The 16,021-nt window shown below is 42.2% G+C and overlaps 1 protein-coding gene across 2 annotated transcripts in view; it reads left to right on the top strand.

Annotated features, from left to right (window-relative positions):
* The first annotated feature begins 961 nt into the window (after positions 1-961).
* Positions 962-16,021, top strand: part of plxnb1a (plexin b1a) — a 51,426-nt gene continuing 36,366 nt past the window's right edge. For both annotated transcript variants that reach the window (XM_062563106.1, XM_037480451.2), the window contains exon 1: positions 962-1,242. The gene's annotated coding sequence lies outside the window, so the exon portion shown is untranslated. The remainder of the gene's footprint in view (positions 1,243-16,021) is intronic.

The following is a 16,021-nucleotide window of genomic DNA, read 5'->3' as shown; positions in this document are numbered from 1 at the left end:
ACCAGTAGAGGGCAGACACACTGCATCCCAGTGGGCCTGACAAAAGAGGAGTCTCTCAAGTCATTGTTCATTTTCATCTCGGAACAATTTAAAAACCATTATTTTAATCGTTAAATACATATATAAATATACATAGTATAATACATCTGTTTGTCACGACTGAAGAAAAAAAGTCTAACAATCCAAAAAAGGAGTGTTATTCGAACATACAGTGTGCTGTACATTATTACACGTATACATTATGATAAGCAGGAATTGACTGGTTTAGTCAAAAGCCGCATTCTTTCCTGGGTGGAACATCAGAATTCCTGTTATCTGTCAGCGTATACATCTTTTATTTATTATTATACTGACAAGATCACTTCTTCAAACAGGATCAGATAACCAACACATCACATAATATTCATGTATTCTCTAATAGGTTTAATATTGCTTTGCATCTTTCCACAATGCATTCACAGTGCCATTGGCAAACCGAGGCTTACTGTGTGAACTGATCTCACCGGGTGAAGCTACAGCGTCAAGCCCGCAGTGACAGAGCAACACTTCAGAGGAGCCTTTTCAAAATAAAACTCCGATAGGCTACAGCGAGGGTACACATTGATGACGACAGAGACTGAGAGGGCATACTTGTCATACATAGTGGACCTATTTCAAAACCTAGGCTACTTTACATGTGTATCCGTTGTTGTTACCAGGGTACGATGAAATGTAGGCTACCCAGTGTCTATTTTATTATAAACTTTTGTGTAAGTAAGTAAGTAGCAAAAATATTAAGATGATATTCATGCCTCTCAGTAGCACTTCAGGGCAGCACTTCATTTTATGTACTGATGTGACATATTTGATTTTTTTTCGGGCTTTACTTTGAAGGCGACCTTTTCCCGTCCCACCCTTTCTGACTCCGTGTACCTTGTCTCCGCTCGGACCGTTGTTGAAGCCTCAGATGCGGAGACCTGCCCGTCCCGAGCGACAGAGACCGCGTCCGGTTCTGACACACACGCACACACGCGCGCGCACACAAGCAAACCGTTTGCGGACTCGGAGTTTGTTTCTACTTTGCCAGCTCTGACTCTTCAGCATAAGGTGCGCCGCGTTTTTCGAGAGGGGAACCGAGCACCGACGTGAAGTGACACGCTGGACTTCGTCAGGTACTTGTGCTCGTGAACTGGCGTGGATGCGAGGCTGTGTTCCTATCCGCGCCATGGACGGCTGATTTACGCGCCTCCACCGACCCAACAGGTACGTTCAAGGCCCATCATCTGGGACAATGGGGAACTAAGAGAACGAGAGGAGTTTGGGTTCGTGGTCAGCGCGCGGAGGGGAAACAATACGGGTTTTTACTTGTTGAAGGCAACACTTTTGACTTCGGAGGATGCATGGTGTTCGATTCACAAGTCACATTGGAAAGTGTCATCATTAAGTGTTTAATTAGAATAATGGAGTCGTCTTCAGAAAGTCTAAAAGCACCCAAACACCACACGAGCATACTCTACAACTAGACTGCTCAGGACAATGCCTTTGGTCTATGATGAGCTATGGACCTTCAGGCCACGCACACACATACCATGCACACACACTGTTGTTAGCTGACCTAAGAATGTGTGTTCGCATGCCAAATGTGCCTGTTCACCTGCTAGCATTCTGCTGGATGCACCCACGCACACGCACACGCACACGCACACATAGAGGCAGCTGCCTGTTTGTTGCCTCACTTAGAAGACCCAGAGGATCTGCTTCAAGGATGTTCATTGAACTTGACACAAGTTCTGTGGCTTTCTGGATTTGTGATTCGTGAATTTCACGCCGTTGGTGGCTGGTGATGATGGCGGTGATGGAGATGATGGAGTTGACATTTGCAAAGTGATTCTGCCTCACTTTGCCGATGTGAGGTCTGACATCTCTTCAGAGTGCAGCTCAAAAATTGATCAAAACCTTAAGCCTCTTAGAATAACCACTCCCCTCTTATCATATATTTTTTTAGAAGTCAAATATTTTCATAGCAGATTTTATACACGAGCTTTGGTTGGGATTCTAGGCAGAGCCTCAAACCTCATTCTTCTTTTGCTTGCAGCCCAGATGTCTGTGAATGACTGGCCATCTGCTAGCTAAGGGTCTGCCCCAGCAGCCTGGTATCACGTTACCCATACTTGACTGTATGTCTCGGGGGGAGTGTGAAAGTCTTTTGGCGATATGAGAAACAACGGCCTCTGGAGAAGTTTTATTGTGCAAAGACAAACCCAGCGTACATGAATAAATAATACAGTTTGTTAAAGAAGTGAGCTGGGCCGTCCCTTACCTTCTTGTAAAAACGTGAAGTTATTAATCATCGAAATATGGACCAGGAAATGCTTTTAATAGCTCACAGCTAATGTTTTTAGCAGTTAATTTAACATGCTATGTGAACAATTCTTATATTATGTTACATATGAGTGTTCAATGCTATTTGTTTTAAGGTTTAGTCGGTGTGATGATGATGATGATAATGCCGTAAACTGTTTCTGAGATAGTGGGCGTACCTTGTTCTTCTTGTACGGTTACAATTGTAGTCACACACTACAGCCTTTTAGCTGGGAAGCAACAAAGCTGGCTGGCTAACACTTCCCAGAGTTTCAGTAATGCGCTTCCATCCTCAGAGCAGTGTCTTCCTCCTAAAGTGTCTCATCTTCATTTCCTCGCTCTGCAAAAAAAAGTTTGGACTTGCGTGTTTCACCCTAAACATCTTGTAGATGTAAGTGTTTTTTCCTTTGCTCTTTTTCCTTTTTGATATTGGTAAAGAAAAGTTCTGTAAATAAAGTCAGCTGTACAGATGTCTGGCCCATAGGGCTACTGCTCAAATACCACAACCTGATCCAGCTGTTTGACCCCAAATCAATATGACGTGTTTTACTATGGATTGGAGTTTAAATACACTCAATGTATCAATCAACTACTGGTACTGGCTTCTCATTTCTGATAACAGTACCATGGGCTTTGCATAACTGGGGACTGTCTGCCGCGAAACCCCAAACAATATTGCGGGACCCCTTGCCATTCTTGCACGCTGCGCTTTTGAAATCAAACTGTGGGGTGATTATTCTCATTAGGAAGTGGTTAGGCTTACCATCCGGACCTCATAACACACACACACACCCACAGAGGGTGAATGGGTCGCAGCTCACTTCAGCTGCAGCTGGCCATTGAGAAGCCAATCATCTGCAGCTGAAAATGTTTCTGCCCGGTTGGCAAATCCTTTTAAAAAGAAACGGAAAACGGAACGTAATGATTTGTTGGTGTCAAGTATCAGTGATGCACCGTTGGTTAGTTTGTTGTTTCTTTCAACAATGTGACAGCTGGAAGTGAGGATCAAAGGGAGAGGAGTGATTTTTAAACGATTTGTTGAGCTCTAGTGGGATGTCCGATATATTTGTCGCACCTTTGTTGCATGCGGACATTTCCGCCTTTCTAAAAGTTTTTTAACACGTCAATGGCGGGGGGCGATCTCATCGTAAATATTAGTTTATCCCTCACAATGGGCAGGAAGACCTCTCAAACGGTGTGATGGCGGGTAAAGGGCTGTGTTGATCTCAGGTGTGCGAGCGCATCAGAGAAAGAGGGAATGCCAACGTCCGATTTTGATGGTGGAAATATTTTATTATATCCATATTGGTGACAGCGACAGCTGTTGGTCCCTTATGTTACATTCTTATGTGTATGTGTGCATGTGTGTCTGTAACGGGGTGTGGGAGTGTAAATTCCACAGAGAACACTTGCTGAGGCAGCACTGGAGCCACAGGCGTCCCGGAGAAGATAAGGAGAAAGAACAGCGTTGTGCGGGTCCCCTGTGTACCATCTTTGTGACTCAAAGCCAGTTTTCTTTTGGTCCCCCTCAAACAACATAGCAGAAACCTTTCACCAAAGGTTCGTTGCCTGGTTAGAATGGATCCTACATCCCACAAAGCCCTGGGGAAAGTTTGACCGGTGCACAGATTGATTTTTGTAAATACTTCTTTTCATTAGCATCCATCCATTGTACTTAAATATAAATATAAATCATCCTCGATCTTCTCATCCTACTAATCACACACCATGGAAATAGGACAGAGGTAGAACAGACGTTAAACTTTTTCCTGTGGTTATTTTACAAGTTAAAAATGCCACTGTTGTTTGTTACTATGGTGACCACGTTAGCGGGCTATTCAGCCGGGGGGGTAACTTGTCCTTCTCCAGCGTGACGGTCAGTGAGTTACAAAGGATGGTTAAACTAGACTGGAAATACAGTAGCTAGCTAACTAGTGGACAGCTGTTTTTTAACTAGTTAATTATACACCAAACACTGCGCTGGTACAAAAAGAGACAAAAGTTATCCTCATCTGACACTAGCCACGTGTTTTTCTGTGCTGAGAAGAGTATGTGGCTGAAGCATTTATTTTTCAAGTATCACCCATTTACTTTAACTTTAATACTTCACTAATCACATGTTTACTGACTGCCAAACCTCACCTCAGTGAATCAGTGACTTGCCTTAAGTCAGTTTAAAAATGACCTCATTGTTGTCGCGTACAGGTATTTGTATTATTTTTGAGTAATATCATCAGTCAAAGACTTTTGATATTGCGCGACCCTTGTTCCATATAGATGTAGGGGTGGGTATCGTTCGGGGTTTTTCCGATTTGGAGCAAAACAGTGCCTGAACCAATACATTAAAAAGGACAAAATGACAATTGAGGACATTAAATGTCAAAGATTAAAAGTATAGATGTGTTTTTTCATTGCCAAGGCAAAGTTTTTCTTCAAATCGAACAATATAGTAACTGTTTAACGTATACTGTAAATATAAATAAATACAAAACACTACAGCATCAATCTTTTTAAATTCAAACTAAGCAATATACTAACTGTTAACAACATTTTACAGTCCACAGCATTTATGTTAGATCATTGTTCCATGTTTGTCTTGATATATTGACGTAATGATTGTAGCAGGTTCAACACAGAAGAAGATCCATCAGGGAAGAGCATTTTCAGGTACCGAAAGCAAGCACCGAAACGCTGCGCAGCTTTCGGTGCTTTCGTATAGGAACGGTCGTATGGAACCGGTTCCCATTAGCCAACTCCATAGAGAAGTACTGAAAACATTCAAATTGGGCTTTTGAAATAGCTGTTCTACTTTCTAAATGACCAAGAAACTACATTTAATAATGACATTGGTATCTGGATTTTAAAAGAAAGCCTCCTACATCATAACCGCACGTTCAAGATCATGTTCCCTGGAGGGACAGAACCCTCGACCCCAAGCTGCTCCTTCCATTTGTCCTTCTCAGGCCCTATCTACTATGGAATCCCAATATATAGGTCTTCATGGAAAGGCTACCCAGCATCTCTCTGATCTCATGCCAACTAGCCAAGCTGGGGTTTTAACGGTTAATTTCAAAACAAACTTAACAGACAGGAAAACCTTCTTCTGTGATGGATCAATCCTGAAAGTATCCCACCACTGGCATTTGATCCGTCTCATTGGTCTCGAATGAATCACCTCAGTTAGCGAGCCCAGAGCATCACCCGCGATCCATGAACAATCAACAGCAATTCCAAACTTGTCAAGATAAGGCATTGATTAAAACCAACCCCCTACCCCACTGCTTCTGCTGGGCTTTCAATCCAGCTGATGGATTTTGTGTTTATTTGTTGGTGCGCACATGAAGCTGGTGCAGAGGCCATTGCCCAATCAGCTTTTATTCCGTCATTGTCTGCAGGGGCTCATCCTTTGGTTTATCAGCAGTGGAGTGTCAGATAAGAGATCAAGTGGAAGGATTCAAATCCCTCCAAGGCTACTCAAGAAAAGCGGATCTTTCTGCTGCAGGCCCACATTTGTGTGGAGGCTCTTGATTAGCAAATTGATTATCTGTCTGTGATTACTTTGTCTGTGTTAAACAGTCATTACTGGAGTGTTGGGATCCATGGATGCTTGGATTTCATGGTAAAATGTAATTTTGAATCTGTTTGTATTTGCATTTGACCGTACTCTTCTTCTGCTGCATATTTGCTGATGATGTGACCTTAAATATATCAGTAGTAATGCCAATACATCAATTTTTAGACGTCTCTTTTCCATTGGCCAACTTTATTGGATTCATCTCCTTTGCTGCTGTCTAATTCTTTTTAAAGTTTCTAGTATGTTAAGCGGATTCTACTGAGTGTTTACACTGTAGAATCAACTCACTCATTGCGTCAGAGTTTTATGTGGCGATGTCAGTGGATGTACAATCCTCTTAAGTCTCCCACTGATTAATGAAAAGCTGAGGGAAAGAAATAAGGTTGTAGATTAAACCATAATGCCCGGGCCTCCCTGGAATTTCAACACATTGATTATTTACAAAGCAACGTTATCAGACATCAGTAGAAAAGCATAATTGATCTTATCTTATTTCTTGGCCTGGCACGGGAGCACCACGGCGATGATTCAGCACCTTAAACGGAAACATGTTGGAAAAATCAAATCTAAATGTTTTTTGTGCCTAATATATTTAATTTGGCAGCTGTAAAGTATCCATGCGATGTGTGTATGTTTTTTGTGTTAGTCCATTTTATTTGCTTACATAGGGATGTTCAAGGAGCAATCTGTTTGTGCACTTTCTAAATGTTTTGCACTGTCAGTTCTATTTTTCAATAAAGGGTTGGAAATGAATGTTTTTTATCTGATTCATCGATTAATCGAACAAATAATCGACAGATTAATCGATTATTAAAATAATCGTTAGTTGCAGCTCTACTGTGTAGGCAACAGTGCTAACCACAGGCCACACTACACCTGCATACAATCGGTCCGCTCTGTAACTATCGCAGTATAAATGTCGACATTCCACTTGCCACGGCAATTCATTCCAAGTTCTCTATGGAAGCCGTGAATTTGCTTCAAATCATCCTTCTATTAAACTACTCCAAAGCCGTTTGTGATTGGCTGCTCACTCGCTGTTTCATTAGTGGAGGAGAAGAGAGGGATATGGTTCTCCATGCCATCATTTAGTAAAGGGGCCTCGAAACGCCGCGGAGGCAGCCCACGGTTCTTTGTGTGTTCACTCCAAATGTGGCAGCTGCAGCGGAAAGAGGAGGAAAGCATTTGGATGGTTTGTTTGACCGCCGCAGTCAAAAAGTCTGCCTCATTTTCAGTGATCCAGTTGGCGCTGAGCCACAGGGAAAACGTGCGTGCTCCTTGACATGAAGCCAGGTTTGTCGACATCGGTAACCAACCCCCTTTACTTTTTCATTTTTACGTGTCTGGAAATGAATAGTGATGATATTTTTGTGTCTGATCAACAATCTTTTTGGGTAAACTAAACATGAGGCGGTGTTGTGGTTAGAACTTTAGTCAGTCCTGGGTTCAAACCACTTAGCTGCCTTTCTGTGTGGGGTCTGGATGTTCTCCCTGTGTCTGTGTGGGTCTGAAGATAACATGAGCTTTAATCATGGTATTAAATCAAAAATAGGATTTGCAATAAATATGGAATTTTATTCCCTAGCAATATATATACATTTATATGTGACAGGGCTTTATGTGCCATATTTATGACATCATTAAACCATTCATCGTTAAACCCACCAACAGCAGCAATAAATGAGATAAGAAAGCAGACTAGAGTGGGAAAACAATCTATCAACTATGGCTGCAACCACAAATCGATGAAATCGATTAAAATCGATTATTAAAAGCGTTGGCAACGGGGGGTGCTGCGGTTTTCTTTGCAGCGCCAGTCTCATCTTTTTCCGTTCTAATCGCCGCGCTTGACTTCAAGGTGTAACCTTTATTATTGTTTGGTCTGAAACAGCGCGCCCAGTGACGGATGGTGCAGCAATATTGTTGTCCGGGTGGAAATCAGGAGAAAGGTCGGTCCGGGATATTTTCGGGAGGGGCTTTGAAATTCGGGAGGATTGACATGTCTGATTGTAAGATATGCAAAAGCGACATGGCCTGGCACGGGAGCACCATGGCGATGATTTTGTGCCTAATATATTTAATTTGGCGGCTGTAAAGTATACATCATGCGATGTGTGTATGTTTTTTGTGTTTATTTGCTTACTTAGGGATGTTCAAGGAGCAATCTGTTAGTGCAAAACATATTTAGAAAGTGCACAGTCAGTTCTATTTTTCAATAAAGGGTTGAAAATGTTTTTACATGTTTTTTTATCCGATTCATCGATTAATCGAACTAATAATCGACAGATGAATCGATTTTTAAAATAATCGTTAGTTGCAGCTCTACTATCAACCCTATTGTAATTAACAGGCAATACAGTGTCTTGGAAAGAGGGTATTTACATACAAACGAAAGGGAACTTGAACATTTGTCCTCTAATATGTAATCAAGCAAATTCAATCAATGCGTCTCAAAACTGACAAAGGAAGTTAACTGTGGCAGCAAGATTGCGGATCGCACCGATTTACAGATTACAATTTTCTTTTTTGGGCTCCTGTTGAGAACAAACTTCATGGCTTCCAAACAAATTTCATTTTGGTTAAGTTAAGAAGCTCTTTGAATTGGGTTTGAACGTTGAGTTAACTCTTTGGTACGGATTAACAGCTTCCTGACCTTATAATGAAATTTAGTTCAGAAGACATTTCCTGTTTAGAGAAAAGTGTGTGACAATGTGTTTGCGTGCATGCGTGTTTTCTAGCCAGTCATTCGGTTTCACATGAAGGTGGAAGGGAGTTCTGTTCCGTTGCTACGGCAGAAAAGATTACTTCCCCTATTTCGGAAACCATCTGTGTTGCAGTCTGAACTAAGTGAAACTATGGAAGTAAATCTGTGCCATCGGGGGTTGAAATAAAAAGTTGATTGAATTTCTAGCACTGAATATTTATGCATTGAAATTATGTACCTGAATGTTTTTCAACATTAAAACACTGCAAAAAAATTCAACCTAAAAAAAAAAAAAGTTGAAATATTCGAAATGGAGGCTACAATATTCAACCCAAAAATATTCAACCTTGGCACACCAACATGCGGAGGTTACAATATTCAACCCCAAAAAATTCAACCTTGGCACACCAACATCCGAGACACTAAGGAAGAGCAATCGATTCTAGATTCAAGATCAGGAGCGTGCGTCAAGCTAAAGGAGCGAGCACCCAAAACACCTTCGGCTTTCGGATTGTAAACATGTCCAATAATAACGGGGCTTTAACTCTTCTTCATGCCATCAGTGTGGCAACGTATGAAGAAATACATAAAAGAACATATATAATGCTCACCCTGAACCAAAACGTTTGCTTGCCACTGACGATATGCAACTCTGTTATAAGTATACAAATCAGATGATATCCTGTGAGCTCGGTTGGCCGAGTGGGTAGCACCGCCGCTTTGCGGCGCAATGTTATATTGCGCGACACGGTTCGAGTCCCGGTTGTGGCGGACTTTTAATAAATGTTCTTTTATGTTATGTTTGTTTATGTTCTTCTTCTTACGTGGCAGTGACGTAGTGCTCACTTATACAATCGTATTCGCTGCAATGGATATGGGAGGCATTTTTGAACATTTTCAGCACAATATGTTTGCAAATGTGTGACGACTCAAGTGACGGAGGCAGACAACACCTGCCTGCCGGGGGAAAACAAACACGCACCCGTAGCCAAACCAGTAGTTCAAAAACCAGTAGGCACGTAACACCGTCACTGAAAAATGGGTTCTCGTTTCAGACTTTATGAGCAAATACAGGATCCCTTTGAGATAAATTCTAAAGCCTCGCATTAAGACGTACATCCCTTTATGTAAGACTCTGCGCTACTTGCAGGTCGCTGTGTTGTGCCAGATCCTCAATAAAGTTTACCCATGGCCATGAAGACTCATTTAACGTTACGTGGACTTTGAATGCCGCTTAATACCCAACTGAGATCGGCTTGTGCCGCTCAGAAAAAGGATCCTTCCACCGACCACTTTCCGCACTCGGCGCTACTGCGGTTATTCCTGCAGGTCCTGTCGGGTTTAAGCGTCTGCACGCTCCGTTAAAGCCGCTGCCCCCCCCCCACCCCCCCCACTACGATACAGCGGCTCATCTGCCTCTTCAAGCGCGTTCCTGGATTCAAAACTCCGCCAATCACTCCTAACAGCTTGTCGAAGGATCTCAGCATCATTAAATGAATTCAAAACTAGAAGAAGAGGCTAATTCTGAGTGGCTGTACGCTCTCGTTTAACTTCCGCTTAGTTCATGTTCAATACAGTCTGTTAATGTACAAATGTCAGCTGTCTATTACGGAATCTTACAGACACAAACCACGCTGATGGCATGAAGAAGAGTTAAAGCCCCGTTATTATTGGACATGGATACAATCCGAAGCCGAAGGTGTTTTGGGTGCTCTCTCCCTTAGCTTGACGCACGCTCCTGATCTTGAATCTAGAATCGATTGCTCTTCCTTAGTGTCCCGGATGTTGGTGTGCCAAGGTTGAATTTTTTTGGGTTGAATATTGTAGCCTCCATTTCGAATATTTCAACATTTTTTTTTTTTAGGTTGAATTTTTTTGCGGTGTTTTAATGTTGAAAAACATTCAGGTGCATAATTTCAATGCATAAATATTCAGTGCTAGAAATTCAATCAACTTTTTATTTCAACCCCCGATGGCACAGATTTACTTCCATATGAAACTCTTTTCTGAGTTTCAGACTCAATTGTAGACTACAACCATATACCATTGTAAGAATCACAAATGCAAAATCTCCTCCATTTCTCATTACAATTTTATTGTATTTTTCCAACGTTTTTCAAAACCAGATTAGGGATAAAACGGAGATACATTTCCTTTACGGAACTACATTTAGTGGCCTTTGTTGTGGACAGATGCTAGCTGCAGCTCCCGCCCCCCAGAACTCTGTTGTTCTGAGTTTCAATACCTCCCACCAGAAGCCTCCCCCCAGCCCACAAACACCGGGCTTTTTATTGTAATGTCATGCCTTCAGTAGTTGAACGCAAAAAGAAGCACACCAGAAGTTGTTATTGTGTGTGTGTGTGTGTGTGTGTGTGTGTGTGTGTGCTCCTGGCAGTCAGTGGTCACCATCAGTTCAACAGTAGTTGGATCAAGTCTGCTTGTTCAGCTGCTGAATCGCCCCCTACCACTCTCTCTCTCTTACACACACACACACACACACACACACACACACACACACACCTTTGCACTGGCTTTCATTCCTGACCCTAAACAAATGGTAACTTTAACCCCTGACAAAAATCTTAAGCCAATTGTTGTTTTGTCACGATTTTTTTGCAATCATAAAATCATTATATACCTTTTCAACACATTCACACATACACGGTGGCCTTCAGGCTTTGTGTCACATCTAAATGGATCTTCCTTTCCCCCATCGCCCTTACAGAGGCGTATGCACAGGCCATGTCCTTTTGCCCCTCCCTCCTGTTGTTCTTTGCATCATTTTTCTTTTCCTAGGGGTCTGACAGTTTGACCCCAGTTGCCCTTGACACATCCATTTCTACAGCGGCCGGCCAATCAATGCGGCCTTGCGATGCCCCAGTGTCAGATGTCGGCCCTGCTAATTGAAAGCAACAACAACCCACGGCGCGGCGACAATGAGCACTTCTTTGAGATAGTGGTGTCTTCCTGTTAGAGGGAAAACCATGCGTTCACACGGCGGAACCTTCCCTTTGTGTTGGTTTTCTTTCATTGTCTGTTCATGAGCCGGTTATAAAAAAAAGAGAGAATTAAAAAAGAGAGTGTGACATATAAAAGTTTAGTAAATTGTAACTCAAATAACTTTTAAGCTGTCCAGAGGGAACAGAGAATTCACACGTTCATCACATCGTGATACGCTGTAATTATGCACTTGAATACATGACACACACCCTAAATGGACTCTTGGCACGCTTGGGTTGCGGCGCATCGGGCAGCTGCACTTGCGAGCGTGTTGGTTGACAAAAGGCGATGCAAATCAGGCGACAAAGAGAATAAGGTGGGGGATCAAGCGGGTGAAAACGCCGCGGCAAATCTGTTGCTCTCCTCAGTGTGGAAGAAAATGAAAAGTCTTTATGTAGTGGAGAAGAAATGAATTACCTCCCAGTGTGACTGCAGTAAGAAAAACTTCCATATTTTTATTCTCATCTCGAAAGAATATTCACCGCTTGAGCAATGGAAAAAAGGACAGCAAAGTGGGGTTTAGGGTCCTTTCAAAGCTACTGTAATTAATCCCAAGCATTAGTCTGACGATTCTCATTAATAATTCATTTGTGAGCAGCAGTCGTGACATTAGGGAGTGGATTCAAGTCTTTTATTCAAAGATTGAGCAACACTGCCAGGCTACCCTCGGAGCCAATCTGCTTCGCCCCCTGAAACCAGCAACCTAAAAGAAAGCCAGTCTCACCATCCGCCATGTTTTCAGGTTTGAAACAATAAGGAGACGGGTTTGTGTGGCAATTCAAATAAATTCAGAGGTCACTTCATGCCAGTCCATTAGCTTAGTAGTAGAAAGAAAAAAAGCAGAATTTATACTTATTCGAATAATCAATACAAAAAAGGTACCGCGGTACACGTATGTTGAATGATACAATTTTACCATATTTTTAGTATCGATACTTACTATAAATAATGCCCAATCAGAGCGTGATCAGAGCATGTTCACTGGTCTGCTCCTTTATCATGCTGCCACGCATTGACTGACAGGAGGCGGGGCTGCCGAGGGGAGACATGGCCTCACGTGCACTAAGTAGAGGACGGTTTGGCAAGAGCTTTTGTACAATGTTGGAAAAAAAGGATCCCAGAAGTGAAATGTGGACGTACTTTGGCTACATTAAAGAGCCGTGTATGTTCTATCAAGAACTCCATCACAATTCAAAGTCCCACTTTCTAAATATTAAAATGATCACTAGCAAAATGTCTAAATTCTAAGTACTGGTGATTTGTCCCAGTGATTATATGAATATATACATTCCATTAAAAGGATTTTGAGATGATTGATTTGATTGGAAAGCGGCAGAAAAACCAGCTTGTATGTCTTAAGGGTAAAATACTGTCAAGTAGCAACATCATTGGCATGTGGCCAAAAAGACAATATACATTTTTATCTCATTATTATAATCAATGCTACAAAATGCTTCACAAAAAAATATCCCTACGGTATAATGACACAAGATTAAATAATTTATGAGCACATAAATTTGGTTTAATAAATAAAAAAATAAATCAGATCAGATAATTGCAATAGACAATGAATAGGAAAAAAAGCGGTTGAGTGTTGACGTGTGTGTGCACTTCCGAATGATGTCCCAGTCCGTGTGAATTGTTCACAGATCTTGTTAGTCTTTCGCTGGCCTGAGCACAGCTTAAACCATGCGGGTAGACCGCAGGGTCTGTGCAGAGCGCTGTGGCTTTGATCGGGGAGGGGGGAAGCGACTTATCTTTGCTCTCAATACACTGCCTTATACCCCCTGACACCCCTCCTCACCCCCTTGCTCCATTTGCTGTTTTTTTACCCACCTCTCCCTTAGTTAAACCCTCTGGTTTGTTCAATCATTGATGATCCCAGGTGTCCTGAAACCTCAGGGGGAATCGTGATTGGCTACATCTCCACGCCCACTCCTCCACCACACACGCACACCTTCTACACTCCCCTCCCCTCACGGACCCACCTCTCTTTTTTAAGATCAGAGTAAAACTGCACTCTCCCCAATCTCTCTCCTCTGTGATTTCTTATCTTACTCTTTTCCCCCTCTCCCTGCTGGACGCAGGACAGTCGGCTTCCATTAAGGAAGCAGTGGGGTTTCCTAAGCCATTTGCCATACTAGTGTTGATTTTATGACTGTACACTTGACTTGGTAAAGTCCGACTGCTGCCAGGGTTAACTTGAACAGGACCCAGATGCAGACCAGATCATTAGTGGGCCTCCGTGCAGACAACTGCACACCATTCAGTCTTTACCCGGGATTTGATCTGGGAAATTTTAGTCTTCACTTTAGGCTTGATTTGGGAGTTTTTTGCCAGGATTTTCTAGCAGGATTTGGTTTGGAACATTTCCGTCATGACTTGGGACTTGATTTTGGACTTTTCTGGACTGACTCAGGTCTTGTATTGTGACTGGAATCAAGACAGAAATCTGTTTTTGTCCCACCTCTGAATATTAATATAGCTGATGCCCACAAAACACTGAGGCCGTTGATTGATTGAAAAGATGACAATTCAATGAAAAGAGCAAGTGCGTGTGATTGATGACATGTAGAATGTGCTCCACCCTGAGAGTTATATCACATGCTTAACCTCTGCCAAGGACTCCTTTGTCTCTGGATCACAATCACACACCTCAGACCTTCAACGCAGCCAGGCTGCATTCATCAATCTTCTTTGATTTTCTGCCAGAGATTCACATCCTGGGGTAATGTCTGACAATAGGGACACTGTTTATGTGTGTGTTTGTGTGTGTGTGTTCATCACACGTCTGTCCGACTCTCACATGTGTGTTGCTCAACAAGATGGAGAGAGCACAGTCTATTAAGCATTTAACAATTAAAGACCTCCCACTCTAAAAGACCTGCTCTAATTGTCCCCTCTCCCAATCCCAGGAAGCCAAGGGGTGGGGCGTGTGGGTGGGGTGGACAAAGGCGTGTATCCAGGGGGCGTCAATTTTCTTTCTAATGAAGCTGTCCGTCACACAGCTTGTTGACAGAAGGCCAGGATATCCCTCCAACCTGCCGACACTCCAGAACCCCCAGTTTGGGAGCTAAGTGAGCTGAGCATTTGGAGGAATAGCAATTGATCAAAATGTTATGATCAGAGCATTTTGTAGTCTTCATTTAGCTTTTGATTTTGATCATTTCGAGCTTTTGATAGATTTCTTAGCAATATGGAATGTCTTAAATATTCTTCAATAAGTATAAAAATGTTTTTTCCATTCATGTTCACAATTTCATTTCATGGAGCTGGATCGAACAGCAGAAATTGGCAGAAATAGTTGACTCATTAGCTTAATATTTTTAACCGCCAAAATAATCGCTGATGGTTCTTTGTACTTGGATGGCTTTTGCTTTGATGCAATTGCAAGAAACCAAGAAATCAGATGCCGAAATGGAGATAATGATGCTCATTCTGAGAGCCTGAATTGATGCTGCATCAGAACTTTCCACTAAAGGACAAGCAAGTCAATAATAAAATGCTGTTTTTCTGAATGAATTCTGGATCGATCAGGGCTATGCTATTCTCATATCATAGCTGCCCCATCAACACTCAAAATGATGCAATCTTAAGAAGGCATTGATACTGCAGTGTTTTCTATTTATGTTTATATTCATTATTTTGTGTATCCATACACATTTCTATCATTTTCTAGTAGAGCCCCAATTCTGTACATTGATTTTGACACTTTCTCAATCTAATTTAATTGGGATGAGCTGCCATTGTTACATGACGTCATTGTTCTCTAAATACTTTCCGCTTGTAAGTTCATGGATGCATTGATGCGCTGCTTGATTGACACAGCTCAATAAACCACATGGATTTCCCTCTCCTTAGATAATGGCTTTAAGTATCACCTTAAAGCATTTAACCAGCCCATTCTTCTGTAATGATTGCACTGAGACCAGGAAGTACCCGCCAGTAGCTATCCAATGAGCAAAAAGCCTGCAGAGCGGTAGATTGTGATCCGGAATGAAACGTGAATTAGAAACGCCTGTCACAGGTCCCTTTTAAGGGATTCAGTGGGATTATGTCTGCATGGGTGCCCTGGCTGCAGATGAAACGCGTCTGGGATGAAAGTAGGCAGTCTTTGCATGCATGCAAAGCCGAGTTGACCAGCCCCGCCAGTGAGGTATTAAGGCCAAGTATTGTTGTACTGGTGTTACTACAGTTTAACAGTCAGGTAACTCTCCAAAATCAAGTAGTAGAAACATATGACAAACAAAGAAGGGGCGTGTGGAAATGCTTGGCCACAAATGGGTACTAAATCAACTCCACCCTTTTGATTTTTAAGGGTCATCATCATGTCTGATATTCATCATAAAGAACCCACTATTGGAAAGTCATTCCTGGGCTAAACCACAAGTCCTGAAAGTCTT

The sequence above is a fragment of the Pungitius pungitius genome, chromosome 1, assembly GCF_949316345.1.
Source record: "Pungitius pungitius chromosome 1, fPunPun2.1, whole genome shotgun sequence".
Lineage (NCBI taxonomy): Eukaryota > Metazoa > Chordata > Actinopteri > Perciformes > Gasterosteidae > Pungitius > Pungitius pungitius.
Note: the sequence above shows the minus strand (reverse complement) of the source record. Positions and strands in the feature narration are given on the sequence as shown.